The sequence below is a fragment of the Choloepus didactylus genome, chromosome 10 (genome assembly GCF_015220235.1).
Source record: "Choloepus didactylus isolate mChoDid1 chromosome 10, mChoDid1.pri, whole genome shotgun sequence".
Lineage (NCBI taxonomy): Eukaryota > Metazoa > Chordata > Mammalia > Pilosa > Megalonychidae > Choloepus > Choloepus didactylus.
The window spans coordinates 77,199,619-77,222,759 of NC_051316.1; the positions used below are offsets into that span (position 1 = coordinate 77,199,619).

Genomic DNA, 23,141 nt, shown 5'->3' on the forward strand with positions numbered 1-23,141 from the left:
GAAAAAGTTATGTACAGCTCCAATCATGAATATAAAATAATACACATTTTTCTATTTAACATATTTCTATTTACATTATTTATTCATGAGCATGTATCATATTATTGTTTAGTCTCCACATTTGTTTTCAATATAGAAATTGATGTTGTTGAAGCATACGCTAAATGTTTATCTTGATAGAAGTCTCACAATAACCTTCGGAGTTGGAGATTACTTATGCCCAGGTTCAAAGAGGGTAAATGGGATACTGAAGGTCATAGAGTTTATAACTATCAGCATTAGAATTTGACACTAGTTTGGCTGAAGCTAAAAGCTCAGACTTGTTCACAACTACAAACAAAAGAGTTTGTTTACACAACAAGCTCCAAAGGGCAGAGAGATTGACTGTTCTATTCATAGGGATTCTGCCTAGCATTATTTGTTGTGTGGGTATTCAATAAATAGTGTTTCCCACAAAAGAGATTCTGATGTTTGAAAATATGAAGTCATAAAAAACTATATTTGGAAATATTTATGTTATTACAAATTATAGTAACAGTAAAACCACTATTTCTTGTATGTTTTCTCTAGGCTAGGCACAGTATCAAGCCAATTCTTGAGAAACCATTATTTCATTTAATCCTCATAAAAAAACCTTATTATTTCCCATATTTTACAAATTAAAAACTTAAGCTTAGAGAAATTCAGCCACTTGCCCAATTTGCATAGTCAGTAAATGGCAAAAGCAGCCTTATAATCTAGGACTGACTCAAAAGCCTGCTCCTCTAAATTAACAGTTTACAACTCCTTATAATCAGTAACAACTTATTTATTACGTTTATTAGAAATCATTAGAAAATATTAGTTGCTTAAAAACAGAGGGGGAAGAGACATTTAAAGCAAGATTCAAGAGATATAGATGAACGCAAATTCAACATAACACAATGTGTAATGAGAAAATTATGGCTTCCATATAGCTTTCAAAAGCAGTAGGTGTGACCATCCACTCTCCTTCACTTACATCCCCAAAGCCAGCAACGGTGGGTTGATTTCCTCTCATGCTTCATCTCTCCTCCATCTTCTGTATCATCTCTCTTTAACTATAGGCAGGAAAGGTTTTTATGTGATTGCATTGGGCCCACCCAGGTAATTGAGGATAATCAATCCATCACAAAGATTGTAACCTTAATAACACAGGTTACAGGGACTAGGGTGTGGAGCTCTTTGGGGAATTATTTTTCTGTCTATCCTAATATTACTCAACAATAATATAAATAAACTACTGACACATGCAACATGAATGAATCTCAAATTTGTTATGCTGAGTGAAAAGGCTATATACTATACATAGTGGAATCATATAGTATATAGTCTTTTCACTTAGCATGACAAATTTATATATATATGAAAAGGAAAAACTATAGGGACAGAAAACAGTACAGTGGTTTCCAGGGACTCAGGGTGGGAGGAGGGGACTGACTACAAAGGACCACAAGACGACTCTTTGAGATGATGGAAATGTTTTATATCTTGATCATGGTGGTTGTTTTACTACTGTATGCATTTATTAAGAGTAATAGAACTGAATTCCTAAAAAGAATGAATTTTAATCGATGCAAATAATATCACAATAAACCTGATTCAAAATACAAACAAGAAAAGAGAAAAATAAAGAACAGGAATGTGGTTTACTGAGTCCACCTTGACTCTTGGGATCATAGAATTTTAGGACTAGAATGGGACCTTATTAATATGGTGAGAATATGTCCATAATTTTCTGAGACTTTCCTGATTTTAAACATTCTGTCCCATAGCTCCAGATATGTCAGTAAGCAAAATGCACTTCCTGCATCCAGTAAAAATCCCTTCATATGCCAGCTGTTCCAATTTTGGATTGGAAACATAAAGTCATCATTCTTGGTCACATAGCCTATTCCCATCATTTTAAAGAAGAAGAAACCAGTGAGATTAAGTAATTTGCTTGAGGTCGCATATCTTATAAGTACAAGGACTGGAAGTAGAATTCAGGTCTTCCAGCTTCAGGCCTCTATTCTATCACTCAACTGAAGATTCCTACAAACCTAAGGGAAACCATAATTGTTTCCCTCAATCCCTAGCTTTAAGCATTAATGCCGCACCTGTGCGACCACATGCATTGTGAGTGTGAATGGTGCTGGAATCAGCACACATAATTGGAGACCATTTTAGCAGTTGCTTTTACTTGTCCAGATGTGTCTACTGCTCTTAGACCCTGGAGGAACAGAGGCACACGACATTAGATTTACATATGAGTTGGTCAAATAAGCAGATAACTTGATGTGTTGGCTTTACCTGTGTGTCCTAGGGAAGGTAACTTTGGGTACAGAGGACAGAAAGGGAAAAGGCAGGAGCAATGCTATTTTGCATAGTTTAATGAGAAAGCCAGATTACTGTCTCTGTGAATGGCAGCTTTATTCTCTTCAAAAGATCTCTTCTCAAAGATGAAATTCAACAGAGGACTCTCAGTCCAGACTGAGAGTAGGGATTTGTTTACCTGCCAAGTCCTTCACACATCTGTTCCCCCTTCTGCTTCGTTCCTGTTAAAAAGCCCTGTTTCATCATAATGGGACACTGAAACTCCAGGAGCATTTTTACCTAGCTTCAAGTAACAAACAAATTCTAATAATACAGAATTATTTTATGGCTTGATAGGCAGCATCAATAATGGGATGCATGTTGTCTTGCAGCTGCCAATCCATGGTATAAAATGGGTAACTCATTTAATCACATTTCTTAAGATGAATGAGTTTAGGTTGCTTTAATTTTTTGTAACTTAAAAACATTTTTAATAATCAAAAATTTACACATTTGCATTCATTCACACCCTTCTCCCACTCAAACTAAAATATCACTTTGATTAAAGAAATGCTTACCAAAGAGTTGAACACAAACTATTTCATCTGTGGTTTATCTATACTGAGAAAATGCTCAAATTACCTATTGAAATTTAGGAATCAAGAAGCCTGAGACCTGCTTCAGAAGTTAATCATTTGGCAAATGTTGTCACAATAAGCAATAGATGCAATTCAACTTAGAAGGACTAACATGTTAAAAGCAGAGAAAATAAAATGCTGAAGTCCAGGCAGAACATTCCTAAAAGACACAGAGAAGCCAGTTGGCTAAAGGTTAAAAATTAGGAAGCCTGAGTTCTAGTTCAGCTCTACTACTACTCATGATAGTTACTGGGGGTCAATTATGTGCCAGGGAATTTATTTACTATAACAGTTAAGCCTCATTGGTTGTAAGCCATTGAAAATGTCACTGACCAAAGAAAATGTATAGGAAATGAATTGGGAGCTTATCAATTCAACAGGAAGGCCAGACAAACCAGACTGTGAAGCGGGAAAAGCTATGGTAACACCATAGGGCCAGGGAGTAGAAACAACTGGAAGTATTAATTCAAGGTGAATGGACAAAAAACCTTTTTTTTTAAAAAAATTTCATTGTCAGTCTGCTACATTTTCAAATTGTACATTGGAAGCATATGCACAACTTGTATTATGGTATGTCCTGGGTTGGGAGAAGGTTAGACCCCTGATTACATCCCACCCAACAAGACGCACCAAAGAAGAGATAATTTCCAAAAGGAATTCCGGTTGATGTTAGGATGGGGAATGGGATATTAGATGGTAAAACAAAGCAAAACCATTTAAATCTGATGCAAAATCCTTCACACATCCACCAATGAAATTTATTTTTTAAATAAAATTAAATAACATCAGCTCAATACCTTTCTATTGTACTTAAAACACAATCCAAATTACTTACTCTGGCTTACCAAGCCTCCTTTCTAATTTTTTTTCTTATAATATTCTTCTTTTCACACACTAAACTCGAGACATACTGAGCTTCTTTCTCTCTTTTAGACATGCCAGGCTCATCTTAGTCTTGGGCCTCTGCACTAACTCTTCATTGCCTAGAATGTTCTTCCCTCCTTTATTTATTTATTTATTTATTTATTTATTTATTTATTTATTTTAATTTTATTGAGATATATTCACATACCATACAAACCACCCTAAGCATACAAATACTGGCTAACAGTAACATCACATGGTTGTGCATTCATCCCCATGATTAGTTTTAGAACATTTTCATTACTCCAGACAAGAAATGAGAAAAAAAATTAAAACCCAAATCTGCCTATATCCCTTATCCCATTATTGTTGACCCTTATTAGTGTAGTAAATTTGTTACTGTTGATGAAAGAATGTTAAAATATTATTATTTACTATAGTCCATAGTTTGCAATAGCTATGTTTTCTCCCATATACTCCTCTGTCATTATTTTTTTAATTTTAGTAGTTCATGCAAGAACTTACTTATATTTGTTGTGTTAATCGGTGACACACGTGACTTTAAACAACCAGTTTCAATCAAATTCAACTACCATATGGCACTATTACTTATAATCCCAACAGCAAGCTACCATCACCGCTGTCCATTCTCAAACGTTTAATTTCAACTTCATTAACAATTCTGTACATATTAGGTAATCGCTCTCCCTTCTCTAGCTTCTATCTATCTCTATGTACCCTATATTCTATATTTTAAGACTCTGAGTTTATATGTTCTGGTTAGTTCATATTTGTGAAATCTTACAATATCTGTCCTTTTGTGCCTGGCTTATTTAACCCAGCATTATGCCCTCAGGGTTCATCCATGTTTTCACATGCTTCAGGACCTCATTCCTTCTCATTGCTGCATAATATTCCATTGCACGTATATACCTCATTTTGCTTATCCACTTATCTTTTGACGGACTCTTGGATTGTTTCCATATTTTGGCACTTGTGAACAATGCTGCTATGAACACTGGTGTGCAAATGTCTGTTCATGTTTCTGCTTTCAGATATTCTGCATATATACTGAGTAGCAAAATTGCCAGGTCATAGGGCAACTCAATATTTATTTTTCTGAGGAACTGCCAAATTATCTTGCACAGTGGTGTACCATTTTATATTCCCACCAGCAGTGGACAAATGGTCCTATTTCTCCACAACCTCTCCAACATTTGTAGTTTCCTGTTTGTTTAATAACAGCCATTCTTACAGATGTGAAATGATATCTCATTGTGGTTTTGATTTGCATATCCGTAACAGCTAACGAAGATGAACATCTTTTCATGTCCTTTTTACCCATTTCTATTTCCTCTTTGGAAAAATGTCTATTCATATCTTTGACCTTTTATAATTGGGTTGCTTGTCCTTTTATTGATGAATTGTATGATTTCCTTATACATACTGGATATCAAACCCTTATCAGATATATGGTTACCAAATATTCTCTCCCATTGATTTAGCTGCCTCATCACCTTTTTGACATAGTCCTTTGAAATAAAGAAATGTTCAGTTTTGAGGAGTTCCCATTTATCTATTTTTTCTTTTGTTGCTTGTGCTTCAGGTGTAAGGTTTAAGAAGCTACCTCCTGTCACTAGGTCTTGAAGATGTTGCCCTATATTTTCTTCCAGGAATGCTACGGTACTTTCTCTTATATTTAAGTCTTTTATCCATTTTGAGTTAATTTTTGTAAAGGGTGTGAGGTAGGGATCTTCTTTCATTTCTTTGGATATAGTTATCCAGTTCTCCCACCTCCATTTATTGAAAAAGACTATTCTGTCTCAGTTCAGTGGATTTGGGGGTCTTGTCCAAAATCAATTGACAATAGATCTGAGGGTCTATTTCTGAACTCTCAATTCAATTCCATTGATCAATATGTCTATCTTTGTGTCAATACAATGCTGTTTTGACCACTGTGACCTTATAATAATAAGCTTTAAAGTCAGCAAATATAAGTCTTCCCACTTTGTACTACCTTTTTAGGATGCTTTTGGCTATTTGAGACCATTTTCCCTTCCAAATAAATTTGATAACTAATTTTTACAAGTCTGCAAAGTAGGTTGTTGGAATTTTGATTTAATCTGTAGATGAATTTGGGTACAATTTACATCTTAATGACATTTAGCCTTCCTATCCATGAACACGGAATGTCTTTCAATCTAATTAAGTCTTTTGAATCTTTTAGCAATGTTTTGTAGTTTTCTGTGTACAAATATATCCTTGGTTAAGTTTATTCCTAGATACTTGATAATTTTGTTGCTACTGTGGATGAAATTTTTTGTTAATTGCCTCCTAAGTTAGGTCATTACTAATGTATAGAAATACTACTGATTTTTGTATGTTAATCATGTATCCTGCCACTTTGCTGAATTTGTTTATTAGCTCAAGCAGCTTTGTAATATATTTCTCTGGATTTTCCAAATACAGGATCATGTCATCTGCAAATAATGAGAGTTTTACTTCTTCCTTTCTGATTTGGGTGCCTCCTATTTCTTTTTCTTGCCTAATTGCTTTAGCAAGAAATTCTAGCACAATGTTGAATAACAGTGGTGACAGTGAGCATCCTTGTCTCATTCCAGATCTTAGGGGGAAGACTTACAGTCTTTCACCACTGAGCATGATTCAGACTGTGTGGTTCTCATACATGTTTTTTATCATATTAAGGAAGTTTCCTTCGATGCCCAACTTTTGAAGTGTTTTTACCAAGAAAGGATGCTGAATTTTATCGAATGCTTTTCCTCATCAATCAAGACAATCATGTGATTTTTTTCCCTTTCAATTAGTTAATGTGTTGTACTACATTGAATGATTTTCAGTGATTTTTTTTTTTTTTTTTTTTTACCGTTGCATGCCTGGAATAAACTCCACTTGTTCGTGGTGTATAACTCTTTTAATATGCCATTGGATTCAACTTGCAAGTATTTTGTTGAAAATTTTTGCGTCCATATTCATTTGAGAGATTGGTCTATAGTCTTCCTTTCTTGTAGTATCTTTATAAGGTTTTGGTATTACAGTGTTGTTAGCTTCACAGAATGAGTTAGGTAGTATTCCTTTTTCTTTACCTGTTCTTCAAGTTTGAGCAGGATGGTGTTAGTTCTTCTTGGAATGTTTAGTAAATTCCCCTGTGACACCATCTGGACCTGGGCTTCTCTTTGTAGGGAGGTTTTTGATGACTGATGGAATCTTTTACTTGTGATTGGTTTGTTGAGATCGTCTATTTCTTGAGTAAAGTATAGGTTGTTCATATGTTTCTAGAAAGCTTTTCATTTCATCTAAGTTGCCTAGTTTGTGGCACGCAGTTGTTCATAGAATCCTTTTAAGATTTTTTAAATTCCTTTGGGGTCCATGGTAATGACCCCCCTCTCATTTCTGATATTATTTATTTGCATCTTCTCTCTTTTTGACTGTCAGTCTAGCTAAGGGTTTGTCAATCTCGTTTATCTTTTCCAAGAATAAACTTTTTGTTTTATTGATCCTCTCTATTGTTTTTATTTTTTAATTTTTGTCCTCCAATTAATTAACTTCCACTTTACTCTTTGTTATTTCTTTTTTTCTGCTTGCTTTAGGAATAGTTTTCTGGTCTTTCTCTAGTTTCTTCAGTTTTTCAGTAGCTCTTTGGTTTTAGATCTTTCTTCTTTAACGTAGGTGTTTAGAGCTATAAATTTCCCTCTTAGTACTGTCTTTGATGCATGCCATAGTTTTGACATATATTCTTGTTTTCATTAGTCTTCAGATATTTACTTATTTCTCATGCAATTTCTTCTTTGACCCACTGATTGTTTAAGAATGTGTTGTGTAACCTCCATGTAGTTGTAAAATTTCCAGTTCTTCAGTTGTTTTTGATTTCGAGCTTCATTCCATTATAAGCAGAGAAACTGCTTTGAATAATTTCACTTTTTTTTAAATTAATAAGACCTGTTTTGTGCCCCAGCATATGATCTATCTTGGAGATTGTTCCATGAGCACTTGAGAAGAATGTATATCCTGATGTTTGAGGGTGAAACAATCTATATATGTCTGCTACATCTAATTCATTTATCATATTGCTTATGTTCTATATTTCCTTATTGATCCTCTGTCTGGTTTGCCTATCTGTAGAAGAAACTGGTGTGTTGAAGTCTCCTACTATTATTGTAGAAATGTCTTTTGCTCCCTTCAGTTTTGCCAGTGTTTGCTTCACGTACTTTGGAGCTCGTTAATTGGGTGCATAAACAATTATGATTGTTATTTCTTCTTAGTGAATTGCCCCTTTTATTAATATATAGTGTCCTTCCTTGTCTTTTATGAAATTTTTACATTTAAAGTCTATTTAGTCTGATATTAGTATAGCTACCCCAGCTTTCTTTTAGTTACTACTTTCATAGAATATCTTTTTCCATCCTTTAACTTTCAACCTATTTGTATCTTTGGGTCTAAGATGAGTTTCTTGTAAACAGCATATAGATGGATCATATTCTTTAATACATTCTGCCAATCTGCACCTTTGAATTCAGGAGTTCAATCTGTTAACATTCAAAGTTATTACTGTAAAGGCAGTTCTTCAACTAACCATCTTATCCTTTGGTTTTTATTTGTCAGATCTATTTCTCTCTCTCTCTCTCTTTTTATCTTTTAACTTACTCTCACAGATACTATTCAATTCTGTGCCCTCCTCCAGATCCCTCTCTTCTGTCTTTTTTTTTTTTTTTTCTCACAGAACTCAATTTAGTATTTCCTGTAGGGCAGGTCACTTATTAACAAATTCTCTTAGCATTTGTTTACCTGTGACATTTTTAAACTCTCCCTCACTTTTGAAGGACAGCTTTGCTGGATAAAAAATTCTTGGCTGGCATTTTTTCTTTCAGAATCTTAAATATTTCATACCACTGCCTTCTCAACTCCATGGTGCCTGATGAATAGTGAGCACTTAGTCTTATGAGGATTCCCTGTATGTGGTGAATTGCATTTCTCTTGCTGCTTTTAGGACTCTCTCCTTCTCTTCAGCATTTGCAGTCTGATTAGTATGTGTCTTGGAGTGGGTCTATTTGGATTTATTCTATTTGGAGTTTGTTAGGCTTCTTTAATTTGCATATTTATGTCTTTTATAAGGGTTGGGAAGTTTCCCCCAATTATCTCCTCAAATAATATCTTCCTAGCTCTTTTATTCTTCTGGGACACCAATGATTCTTATATTTGCATACTTCATATTTCCATTCATTTCCCTGAGATCCAATTCAAATTTTTTCGTCTTTTTCACCATTTGTTCTTTTTTTGCACTTGAATTCAGTTGCTTTGTCCTCAAGTTCATTTATTCTTTCTTCTGCCTCTTCAAATCTGCTGCTGTGTGTCTCTAGTATATTTTTAATTTGCTCCATGGTACCTTTCATTTCCATAAGATCTGCTATTTTCTATTAATTCTTTCAAATTCTTCTTTATGCTCTACTAGTGTCTTCTTGATATCCTTTATCTCTTTATGCAATTCATTGAAGTCATTTAGTATATTTGTATGAACATCTTTCATTAGTTGTTCCAAATTCTGTGCCTCTCTAGCTTTTAATTTGGTCATTTGGCTTGGCCATATCTTCTTGTTTCTTCATGTGATTTGTTATTTTCTGCTTGTTTCTTGGCCTTTCATTTTCTTGATAATGTTACTTTGAAAGTTGATTTCCCTTGCTCATCTAAGATCTGTAGTTGTTTGGGTTTGAACAGAATGTCTCCTTTGGCACTTGGCTTGTCAGTAATTCCCAGCCAAACCAGGAGGCAGACGGGAGGTGTAACCCTTTGTGGAAGTCCATTAGAGGCTGGGTAGAAAAATAGTTTGCTGGACTGCACTTTCCCTGTCTTCCCATCAGATGGTGCTTTAGGCTACCTCTTCCCCACAAACCTGCCTCTCCTTGACTGTGGCAGCCCACTGGGCTGGGACCCAATCAGGCAACAATCCAGTCAAGGCTGCAGGTCTCCATGAGCATGGAAGCCACCGACTCTGGGGGTAGGGATGTGCAGTGTGCAATTTGGCTGAGACCTCACCTGTGGGCACAATGTATCTGGTGATTCCTAGGCTCTTGTGTGGAAAGACCTTGGGCTGGGGGACTGAAAGGTTCAACTTCTCCAGCCAATAGCCAGCCCAGGAGTGTTCTGCTTTTCACTGGCCAGCAAGACCTGGATCTGCTTTAGGGTCATCCTTTGACTGTTGGGTCATCCATATTTCTTAGCCAAAACAAGGCTGGGTTCACATGCAGGGAGTGTCGACCAGCTCCAAAGGGCCTGGGATAGTGTCTGGAGAGGCTCTGAAAAGCCCTCCAGTTTCCCCTACATTTTCTGGCCTTTCCAGCAGATGGCACTGTTCAGTGACTTAATCACCCTCAGAAGCAGTTTACCGAGCCCAGTCAGTGTCTGACTGGGTGGGACTGAAACTATGGGGTTCCTGTACACTCACTTTGCTGGCAAAATCTGGCTCAATGTGTGGCTGTGTTTCCTTCTTTACTTTTGCAGAGGATTCCCCCAGCTGCCCCTGTCTGCAGCCATCCCAAATGTGGCTCTCTGTTGTTTCCCTCAAGGATGGGAGATGGGCACCAGGACCCAGGGCTGGAAACAGAGTCTCGCTCCATGTTGTCTCAGAATCTTCATCCCTCACTGACCTGGGCCTTGAAATGTCCTTTTCTGTCCCCTGAGTCCCCAAACAGTTGGTCTGGGTAGTTTCTCCCTGGCTACTTGCAGCTCTTAAGGAAGATTTTGCAGTTCCCTTCATATTCCTCCATTTTGGAAATTCTCCCTTGCTGCCCTTTTGTATTTCACCCTCCTCCATGGCTTAAGTCCTGCTGTGGATACCTGTGGGCATGGGTCTCTGTGTCTGGATATAGGTGGGGCTCTGTCTCACTGCTGTGAAAGATTTTATAATCTGTATCCCTGGCAGGAGGTGGGAGGGATCCCAGCTGCTGCTTCTGTGCACTTCCCAAGCTGCGTAGGACTGAGTGAGGGGAAGGGTAGAGGACCAGCCAGTCCAGGATGGAGGTTTCCTACCTGATATTTTTCTCTTTTTTTCAATTCATCCTTTAGAGGTCTGAACAAGTGAGAATTGTCCTTTTTCTCACTGAATCTCTGGAGAGAGGTTTTTCAGCTGTTTATGCCACCATGTTGATGGCATTACTCCTCCCTCCTTTCTTTCAATGGATCAATCCTTCTTGTCATTCATAGATCAGCTCAAATGCCCTCCTCAGAGAAATAGTCCCTTAATACCCAAACTAAAATTGTTAACAAGTGGTTTTCTACCATATTGCACTATTTTAATTCACAGTTTCAAAAAATATATTTGTTTGTTGTCTGTCTCCCCCAACTGAAATGTAAAATTCCACAAGAGTAGGAAACCTCTTTGCATACTGGATAGCTCCTAGACACAGCAAACACTCCATATGTTTATTGGATAAATAAATTAATTTTCAAAATAAACTATGTGACAGGTATTATTATTTCCATTTTATAGAAGACACTGAATTTAATAAATGTTGATAAATTTGCATATCAAAATTTATGTATGGCGAAATTCAAAGTGAAATGTGTCTGAATCCATGGCCAAGCTCATAAACACTATCATATACTGATTCTCTAATATCATCTGTGTCATTTGGGTTAGGTCACTGTACCTCATGGCAACTAAGCGTCTCAGGATTTATAACATTACAGAGGCTGTATGGAAAGACGGTTTTTCAATATATTAGCAGCAGAATCTTTTCTTTTTCTCTTTAAATGAAATCACAGGTACAACCCAAACTATTTTAAGCACTTTTGTAAACATTCATTTCAGTGTTCAAAGTATGTTATTTACCTATTATGAAATCAACCAATGAAAGTAATATAACTGTCCTGACAAATACATATTTTATTTTCTGTTTACTTTGGTTGCATATGTTGAGAAAGTCCCAGTGTGCCAGTTTGTATATATTATGTCCCTCAGAAAAAGCCATATTCTTTGATGCATTCTTGTAGGGGCAGACATATTAGTGTTGATTAAGTTGGAAACTTTGGATTTGGTTGTGTCCATGGAGATGTGACCTGCCCAACTGTGGGTGATAGCTCTGATTGGATAATTTCCATGGAGGCATGGCCCCGCCCATTCAACGTGGGCCTTGATTGGTTCACTGGAGCTCTATAAAAGCTCAGACAGGCGCTCACAGTTAGCGGTAGCTGAGACAGACATTTTGAAGATGCCATTGGAAGCTGCTGCAGACATTTTGGAGAGTGCCATTTTGAAATGCAACCTGGGAGCAAGCAGACACCAGCCATGTGCCTTCCCAGCTAACAGAGGCTTTCCAGACGCCAATGGCCTTTCTCCAATGAGGTACTCTTTGTTGGTGGACACTTTATGGCCTTAAGACTGTAACTGTGTAACCAAATAAACCCCCTTTATAAAAGCAAGTTCATTTCTGGCATTTTGCATTCTGGCAGCATTAGCAAACTAGAACATCCGGTTTACACATAAACAGTGGCAAATGGTGAGCTTTTAAAAACAAACTTCTTGAAATTGCAGACACTCCTTGATTGGAGTTAGGGCAAGAAAAATACTATTCTAATTGTGTCCAGAAGGGAGTTAAGCTGGAAGCATGTGCTTATGTACTGATGGTCTCCAATGTGTTAAAATTTGATTTATAACACTACTCATAAAATACCCTATTATCATACCCTCTAAAATACATTTTTAAATGCTTTATTAAATGAAAATTTGTGGAATTCCCAAAACATCTTCAAAGAATTCATGATTTAAAATTGGTGCACTTAATTTTATCCAGAATCACCTAGAGTTCTTATATATTATGGGCAAATTCCATGTCTTTTGACATAACTATATTGACTCCTCTACAAAAGTGCAAGAAGCAAGCACAAAAGACTCAAGGTAGTCCTGAAACAGACTGAAAATAACTGAAAAACAGAACATCAAAAAAAAAAAAAATGCTTTCAGGGAACAATGGCAGGATGATGGACACAGGGCAATAACCAGTCACATTTAATCACTATTATGAGTTTTAAAAACCAAAAAGCTACTAGCACCATGTATCAGAATAAGAGAGTGAGAAAGAATAGTCAGATACATAATTTGTAAAGAAGGTGATAGAAGTAATATATGGCATTATTAAAAACAAACAAATGAGCAAAAAGCTACTCTTAAAATACAACAGGTGATGAAAGCAGACAGATTATGAAGCAAGCTGGAAAACTGAACAATACAAATGTTTTTCTACAGATTTTCCTTTGTATTGAAGACTATAGAAAGCAACTAGCATTTATGTAACCAATATAATTTTTGTGATATTATGGGGAAAATATTTATCTAAAACCAAGATTTTGGACCAGAGAGGCTAATGGGGAGAGTCAGAAGGAGATCAAACATGAAGCTAAGGAAGTATGGGCTTCAGAGCACATTGTCTGCATGAACCCTTACCAAGACCCATTCCTAGTTTTAACTTAGCAAATTTTTTATTCCTCTTTTTAATGAGAGATCTCCAAGTTTTATAAGCTTTGAATCCCACAAAACCTGGATCTGCCCTTGGTTTCAGTACTGGCTTTCTAGTAGTGAAGAAGTCTGGTATCATCCTTAGCACTGGGTGTGACTATGGAGTGGCAAACTGATTTTCATAAGTCTCTGCCTCTCTCTCTCTCTCTCTGTCTTTCTGTCTGTCTCTCTCTCTCCCTCTCTCTTTTTCTCATACAGACACATAAACTATATCTATAATACTGCAGATTAAGTGTTCATTTCTAGCGCACACCAATGTCCAGTATTTCCTCAGTCTTTAAATTTTGCTCTTTCATTCTCACCCTATTTTTCACTTTGTTTGTGTGGCCACTGAAATCCTACTTTCTCTGATATTCCGATCCATAAAAACTTGGTATTCTACATCATTGCATCCTGTTTGTTTATTATATAGCTTTTATAGCTTTTACCACTATTAGTAATTACTTTATTGATTGTTCACCTGCTTATTGTCTGGCTCCTCTGTTAGACTATATGTTTCAGGAACCAAGGGACTGTGCTTGAATTGTTCACTGTTTTATCCCCAAAACCCAGCATAGTGCTCCAGCACATAATAAATATTTTTTATAAGAAATGATTGAATAAAGTACATTATTAGTGTTTTTCTAATCCTGACTCATGGCCTCTGTGATCCACAAATGTTAGGAAGGTTCAATATCCCTTGGGGATCATATTCCCAAGAGAATTGGCACAATATGCAACATGATAGATAACTGGGGTATGTTGGCTGCAAGGTTCAGTTCTGGTCTTGTAGATGCCATTGCTGAGAAAGTCAATAAGGGAAGGCTAGATCCTTCATTTAACCCTTTACGTACATTAGCTCCTTGTCCCCATTCTCACCAACAGCTGAATGAGTTTTAGCTAGGCAGGAAAAAAGACACTCAGGACCACCATGCAATGCAGTTCTGCAAGCCCCAGTCAAGGCACTAGCCTGGGTAGCAATGTTTTCTCAAGATCACTTTGTAAATTAACATGAAAACCTCTCTTTTTTGTTGATTTCCAAGCTGAGTCCAAAAAACACTTTTCCTACTGTAAAGGCCCTGAGAGTACAGGATTCTTTGCTACAGAGTTTAATTATTATAGGTTATAGCTGCTTTTATAATCAAACTGGCAAATTTTCTCCCAGAATTCTTTTTTGTTTGTTTTTAACAAATAGAAGTAACAAGCACACTTGATTATGTCATCCTTCTGGATAGTCTACAATGGTATCTGTCAGACATGGGCATTGACTCGCAATAAAACAATGGTTAATTTTAGTTTCATCTGATAAAATATACTGCTGGCTGTTCTTACAAAGCCCAATGACAATGAAGGAAATTACTTGTAAATAGAAAGAGTTAAGGGAATATACAACATACATCCTCAGCATCCAGGGACACAGGCACTTCTTTCAAGCTTTCTGATTCTGTGAAGTTGCATATCTAAAAGGTCTTACCAGAACAACAACAAATGGAAACCAAGAAGAATCACAATGGAGAAGGAAAGAGGAAAATCAAATAGGGGATTGAGGGAAATCACCAACAAACACTATCTGAGATGATGACAATAGTTTTCATGTAAGTAATCTGAGGAATGTTTGATGGAAGGTGTTACCTGCCTTTAGATAAGTAGCGAATGAGTATGAACCATGGAGTATCAAGAAAGGAAAAGACCATCAGTATTATCTGTGCAAATCATTTCAGAAAAGTTCAGTGTTTCAACATATAGATTGAGAATTGGCTGTGAAATAAGAAGAGCAATACCAAATAAGTAGCGAAGGAAATACATGGGATACTTTCATGACCAACACATGTCTTAAGAATCTCTGAGGAATACGTACTTCTTATCACTGAAGTGTTGGCTATTATTTTGAGACCATGGAAGGCAGGAGGTACCTCTAGAGAAATCATACAAGGAACAAAAAGTCATCTTTAGAAATGGGGTGGGGGGGGGATGAATGCATTTAAAATGTTAATCTTAATTTCAGTATTGGGAACAGTATTAAAACAAATCGTTAGGAAGCTTAAGGGACTAGGCACTGAGATGACATTAGGAAAAATCATATGCCAGATTGCTTTAACTTCCTTCATTAAGGGGGTAATGTAATGTACATAAAAGCACCACATGTAATCCATCTGAACTCAAATAAATTGTAGGATTCTCTCAAATGCCTCTTTATTAGCGAGGCTAAAAGTACATTGAGCAGATGACCAAAATGAAAGATTTTTTTTGCCGTTTGACAAACCGAACATCTAAGAAAAATCCCTTACTTTGTTAGCCTAGTTAGCCTAATTTGCACCAGTTAGTAATAATAATGAAATTGATTAATGGCATTGACTCAACCTTCTCTGGCTCTCACCCTCATACATAGAATGCTAGGCCTCACCCTTTATATCACTGTCCATATTTTTCTTTGGTGTTTCAATTGTGCTCATGAATATTTTCCCATATTTCTTTATTCTAGTCACTAAGTCACATAAAGGGCTCCCAAATCTGAAACACAGCCCCCAGTTGCCAAAAGATTTCCTTAGAGTTTCACTCATGCTCAGGTCATCTTGGTGCTGACAAGAAGTGGGAAGGATGGCCCTTTGCCCATCTTGTCAGAATTCTCCCCCAAGGCACAAAGCAAAGCTTCTTATTCTCCAATATCTCACAAACATCCTCTTGAACGCAGTTCATTACCATTTCTTCCTCTCCATAGGGCTCAGACCTGATTACATGGGACTGATGTAGGTACACATGAAATGCTATCTCTTCAGCCCAGTCATTATTTCTGACATCTATTTAAGTTTTGGCTGTTGTCCACTGCAAATTCCCTATATGTTCAGACAGGTTTGCATCAGAGCTTGGGATCAAGTCAGGACACTCAAGCATACACACAGTCTCCACTGTCATTGTACTTGCTGTTCTCTCTGCTTGGAATCGCTTCCTTTCCCCTCCCTCACCTCACCCCCCACTTACCATCGCCACCACCACTACCTCTCTTACATTCTTTTGTCTGTCTAATTCTAGCTTGTCCTTCAAGACTTCACAGAGGCATGACCTTTTCCAGAAAGACCTCCATAACGCCACCTGAATTAAATACCTTTCCTTTGTGCTTCTATAATACCCGGTGTATATCTCCATTAAAGCATTTACCACACTGTATTATTATCATGAATTTATGTATTTAGCTCTTCTACTAGACGATAATATATTTTTCCATCCCCATATCCCTAGGGCTATGCTTTGTATGTTGTGGATGCTCATTAAATATTAAGATAAAATAAATGAATGAATAAATGGATGAATAAATAATGGGTCTGAAACATATGATTAACATAAAATAGGATCTGCCATTATGAATTGCTGATTACTTTGCCTTGTTCACTACCCTCGATGTGGTGGGCAGGCATATTTAAGTTATACCCCGAATTCACTGCTTCTCTTTTTATGCTTGGGACTCCATGGTTGACTCTTCTCTTACTCTCACACCTTAAAAGACGTGATAAAAGAACAGAGTGCTGAAGAAAGTAAGCAACTTTTACATAACTCTTGTTTGACTAGATCACTCCAAAATATAATTGGCATAATATTATAAATAATGTAAATAATCCCAACACTTAATGATCATATTAATAATGTGAGTTTTACCATTGATAAAATGTTTCTTAAAATTTTAGGAACACTCATATCTGATGGTTTTTTAGAAACATATAAACACAATTTATAAGAATATTGAAACTTTGAAGGTCTTCCACAAAGACTAATGAAATAAATCTTAAAAATGAGTGCACCATAATCTAACAACATTTTCTTTCTTTAGTTTTTAGGTCAGCTTATTAGAGTGCAAAGATTTATAGTTTTATGAAAAGGTTTAAGAAGTTGAGAAACAAAATGGAACCTGTTTGGTTAAGTAAAATTAACAGATTTTATTATGGTAGGTCCTTTCAGAGCTTGTAATATGCTAATGTGAATTTAAATATCTGAGAGAGGGCTTAATATACATTCCAATAATATTTTGATCATAACACTATTTTTGAAATACACTTGTTAATACCTCCTGGAACAGGGTTCTACAGAAACACCAATTTGGGAAGAGTTGGGTTAAAAATAAAACATAACAAGACAAAGCCTTTTCTTTACATTTTCCCAAAACAGGGCTGATGAAGGTAAGTGCCTCTTTAAATTCTGCGTCCTAGGTGCCTCGCTGGTCTCATCCTAGTCTGGCCCTGCCCTGAAATTTGCTGACCTTGTGTGCCTTCCAGCCTTTAGTCTCAGTTCAGCCCATTGGGGCTCTATAGGCTTCTTAAGCCCATCCTTTCCTCTCCTACAGTAAAAATCCTTTATGTCTAAATTGAGGTTTGCAATTTTCAAAGCATTTTCAAATACACAAAGAACAGCTTTGTTTCATGAATGGGCCTTAAGTGACCAGCCTATAGTGACCAGGCCAGTAGGTGGCAAGGCTAGAAATACAGTCAACCAGGCTGTGTGAACCCAAGGCCTGGGCCCTCCCCTCCATAGTGATTTCAGGTAGCCATACACTTGAAAGGGACAGAACTTACAAGTCATCAGACCTCCCCAGGGGATGAAAACATGTATTGTAAACAAAACATTGAAACTCCCTAACTCTGATCACTGTTGATAACAAATCTCCACAACTTTGTGTCTGAAGACCCTACAGAAACTCTGTTCTCACACCTTCCTTGTCCTAACCCTTATAAACCACTCCCTGACACCCTCTGCTTTTGCAGAATGCTAACTTTCATCTCAACTGGCCAGTCGCCACTGTGAACAACTGTATCGTGTAAGTCCTATTAAACTCATGCCTAACTGCATGCCTGGCATGTTCGTTGGTCTTGGGGCTAAGCTGGGTTGGAACACATGCTCTCCTGGTTTCTAGTGCAAGGCTCTATGCTGCGCTTCCCCATCAAACCTTACCTGGCCTGGGACTCACATCCTGAAGTACTCTGTAGGTGAAAACAGAAATATACCAATTCACTCATGAATAGAAATGACAATGTTTTGATATGAAGTGCACAAGGTGGGAATTTCTAAAAACGACACTTTTCAAATCATCCTACTGTGGTACTATCCATGCATGAAGTTGGCCCTGTTGAAATGGGATAAAAACTAAGTACTGTAAGAAAAGAGGAGGAGGAAAAGGTTTACTAACAGCAGAACTCAAGACAAAGCTGAGTCTTTGTAAAAGTCTGCCTGGTTTAGAATGAAGAAGATAGTTTGGTTATTGTCAATGTACTTAATGTCAAAGAATTGTCCACTTAAAATGGTAAAAATTATTTTTATGTTATGTATATTTTACCACAATTAAAAATAAATAAATTTAAAACAAAAAAAATTAAAAATAATAAATCAAAGGGAAGTGAATGGAGGTGGGGTGGGATGGTGGGGGTGAGGGGAGCAGGAAAGACTCAAGGACTTCTTGAACTGTGTTCCATTTCTGGGATTTGATGTTTGAATGCAATTAGAAGAAGATTAAATGCAATCGGAAGAAGAAAATGGGGATGAGGTAGATATCCTCACTCCCGGAAGTTTAAAGCCAACTATTTTAACAGGAAAATGAAAATGTTGTGATTTAGAGATGTGCATCTTTAATTTGTTCAGTTTTACTGATCAGAATCCAGCTGGTCTCTTCAAAAATCAGTAAGTGGAAAGTGGAAGCACATCTACCGGAAACATTACAATATGAGTTTTCTAACAAGTCATGACTCATATAAAAGGAAGAATGATTAAGCTAGACAAACATCATGCCCATCTCTTTGTGTTTCAACAATTGAAGGCAAATAGTTACATTTTGGAACACAGGTGATTAAACAGGAAGAACCCTTGATTCAATAGAAAATAACTACAGTTGTTACAGAGCTTCTTTAAAAGAAAGAGATCTTCCATTGTAAGGGCAATCTTAGGTTAATCAGCAATTCTACAAGAATTGTACAGAGACTTTTAAAGGACAGTTTTTGTATAACGTTAACCTGGATGGGAACTAAAGTACATTCAAATGTAAAATACAAAGACTTTGAGGACAACCACATGGCAAAATGGCAAAGTCAAACCACAATTGTAATTTGATGGAGCTGATAAAACAGGAAACTTTTCTTTTCTTCTAATCCAATGCTATACCAGTCTTAGTTTTCAAAGTATATCAAATGAAAAATGTACATTACTATTCAGGAAATTAAACTGAATTGAAAATTAGCCAATTCTCAAGTGTGCATATTATGGCTATGATGTTCTCTAAGGATATTGTTAATGAATTTTCAAAATGTAATCATGCCAGGGCCTTGCCATATCCTTTGGTTTATGCAAACATATTTCTTTAAATCCACACAAATACTATGTGAGATATTCTAAAATGATTCTCTCTCTAAATTATTTTAAAAGTGTACATGAGCAGACATACTCTCAGTGCATTATATCTAACATTATATCCATTTGAAAAGAGCAAAGGAAATGAAACTATTGCTTACAAATGACATTATTATATAATTTTGTCAGCTCTCTGTTTCATAAAAGAAAGGGAACTGCAATATTGGAACAAAGTAACATTAGCAATATTATTAACAATTCATCTAATGTTGATTTATATTTCAGATTTGAAGATATGATTATAGGATTCCCCTTGTGCTGCAGGTTTCCTTCTCTGCTTCTGAAGCCTGAGCCTCAAGCCCTCACCGATGGAGGAGGCAGCCCTCACTGATGGATGTTTCAGACATTTGTCAATATCAAGAGCCACAGGAAATTTAATGGAATATAAGAGGATCATCTGAGAGTTCACAATCTTATTAGGGAAATATGATGCATAAGTAAACAGGTAATTATCAGTGAGCAACCTCTAATTAGTGCAACCTATATTTCTATTTCTTCTGAGGGAGAACTAGCAAACTAAGTTATAGCACAGCTATAAAATCAAATACTATTCAACCAATTAAAATGTAGATTTTTCAGTTGGGGAATAGTGAATAAATGTAACTGGAAAAATAGCTCCAACCTATAGTTGAATGAAGGAGTATGAGCTTATTTATCTAAAATTTTATACGTGAATTCAGTGCCTGCTTTCTCTTCTAGTAAATAGTATGATAAAGGTATCCACCACAGAGGGTGTTTGTGAGGATTAAATGAGTTAACAGTGATAAAGTGTTTAGAACAATGTCTGGTATGTAGTATATTGTAAATAAGCGTTTTCCTCGGGGAATGGGCTTCTGGTTGGGTTGGGGGATGTTTTCACTGAATGAGAGCAGTCTGTGGTGTCTTATCCCTGGCTGCCTGGAGGCATGAAGACGTGGCAGACCCCAAAGGGAATGGACTAATATGCACCAAGGACCCAGCCTTGCCCTTCCCACCCCGAGGTAGGCACTGGGATTAGGACCATGGGCCCTGGGGCAATACCCAGGTAGTAATGAAGGGAGGACTTTCCTGAGGCCTTGGCAATATTTAAAACCCCAGAATTCATGCATAATGATCTAGCAGGAGTGCTGTGGGTTGGAGGGAGGAAGCCCAGGAATGACGAGTCAGAATTTACTGCCAAGACAGTGAGATATAGGCCAGGAATAGAAGGTAATTTGATTTAGAGACAATAAAGTACTGTTTCTTGCCTATCCATGTTGGTTGAATGAGCTTTGTGCCCACTACCATTATTATTATTTTTATCCTCCTTCTCCTACTGTAGCTGATCACTAATTCTGACCTGCACTTGCCATGTCTTCTGAGGCAGAGGATTTACATTGACATCTGGGGGGCAGAGCTGGTACCACATTCCCATTTTATCCCAAATGGCAAATAGAAAACAACAGTCTAGCAGCTGAAGCAGGCATTCATAAGTTTCATGCATTATTTGTGCTAATGGAGTGTTTCACATACTTTCTCGCCTAAGAGAAGGAACATAGAAAGGAGTACACAGAAACCCCAGGGAATGAGGGTGTAGCCCTAAGACACTTATTTCATGTAAGATATTTCATTAAAATCATCTATTATATGTCAAAAATAAACATGAATTTAGCATTCTACTACACAAAATATCTATGCTTGTTTAATGTGAAAATAAAGTCCAGCCCATTGTATCTACCACAAAATTTTCAAGTAAAACTAATATTCCAGGAAAATGTCTTTATTCTGTACATCTGCATACTCCTTGGCACATGGCCATGGCGTTTCCTTAAGAGTAATCTTACCCATTTGAGAAGCGATGTTCATTTACTCCCTAAAGATATTTATTAGAGGACTTTAGATTATAGAAGGAATATATGCTAGCAGTTAATATGCTGAAAAATATAAAAAGTGCCAAAAATGAAAACCAAAAACTCAGTCATGATTGAGAAAAATAGCTGTTTACATTATTTTTAGCAGCATTCATTTTTAAAAATGTCTTTATGTATAATTCTGATATTTTGTAACATGTATAGACTCATATAATCACTATCATAATCTATATGCAGAACTGTTCCATCACCACCAAGGAACTCCTTCGTGCTACCCCTTTATCACAGCCTTTCTTTCTTTCCCCATTCCTTGACAACCACTTATTTGATTTCTAACTCTATATTTGTGTCATTCCAAGAATCATATAGGATGCAACTTTTTCGTATTGGTTTTTCCAGCTGATATAATGCCCTTTAGATTTGTACAATTTGTTGCATGTGTCAGTGGTTCATTCCTTTTTATTACTGAGTAGTATTCAATGGCATGGATGTAGCATAGTTTAACTGTTCTTCCACTGAAGGACATTTGGGATGTTTCCAGTATGGGGCTTTTACAAAGAAAAGTACCATGCTCATTCATGTAAGGTTTTTGTGTGAACGTATGTTTTCTTTTTTGTAAGATAAGTGCCTGGGTATGGTAATTATATGCTTAATTTTTTAAAAAGTAACTACCATGCTGATTTCCAGAGAGGCTGTACCATTGTACATTCCCACTAGCAATGTATGAAAGATCTAGTTTCTCCACATCCTTGCCAACATTTGGTATTATCAGTGTCTTTTATTTTAGCTGTTCTAGTAGGTGGGAAGCAATATCTCATTGTGGTTTTAATTCACATTTCTCTAACAGCTAATGATAATGAATATCTTTTCATGTGCTTATTTGCCATCTGTATATATTCTTTTAAAAATTGGGTTGTTTGTTTTCTTACTGTTGAGTTGAGAGGATTCTTTAGATATTATGGAAATGAGTGTCTTTTGACAGATACATGATTTGCAAATATTTTCTCCCAGTCAGTGGCCTGTCTGTTCATCTTAATAAGGTCTTTCATAGGACAAACATTTTTAATTTTGATGGACTGATTTAACTAGTTTTTATCATGGATTGTATTTTTGGTATTATATCTAAGAAACCTTTGACTAATTCTAGTTCATGAAGATTTTCTCCTATGTTCTTTTCTAAACATTGTTTTAGTTTTAAAGGTTTTTTTTTTAACAGCTATAGTACTTTGTTAATTTTTGTAATGTATGAATTTCATATCGAGGCCTATTATGTTGGTTATTGATGTCAATTGTTCCAGCACCATTTGTTGAAAAGATTATCTTTCCTCCATTTAATTGCTTTTTGCAATTTTGCCAATCATCAGTTGGGTGTATATGGGTGGGTCTATTTCTAAGATCTAAAGCATGGCTTTGATAAAACTTTGTGTTTAATCATTATTAGTGCAAGCAGTCTTAGAAAACTTTGTTGACATCTTCCGTAGCAATGTCAGATTAGAATTTTTTTTGCTTATAATTAGCATACTCCATTTATAAAAGAAAATTTGATGTTTAAAAATATCACATAAGTCAATTTTACTCTGACCGCACACAACACAGAATGATTTCTTT

The 23,141-nt window shown here is 36.4% G+C and overlaps 1 protein-coding gene across 8 annotated transcripts in view; it reads right to left on the reverse strand.

Moving 5' to 3' along the window:
- LINGO2 (leucine rich repeat and Ig domain containing 2) overlaps nucleotides 1–23,141 on the reverse strand; it is a 1,372,285-nt gene that overhangs the window by 373,120 nt on the left and 976,024 nt on the right. The window contains exon 1 of one of the 8 annotated variants that reach the window (XM_037797549.1): nucleotides 18,259–18,279. The exons of the other annotated variants lie outside the window; for them this stretch is intronic. The gene's annotated coding sequence lies outside the window, so the exon portion shown is untranslated. Of the gene's footprint in view, nucleotides 1–18,258; nucleotides 18,280–23,141 lie in introns of those variants that run through there. 8 annotated transcript variants of the gene reach the window in all.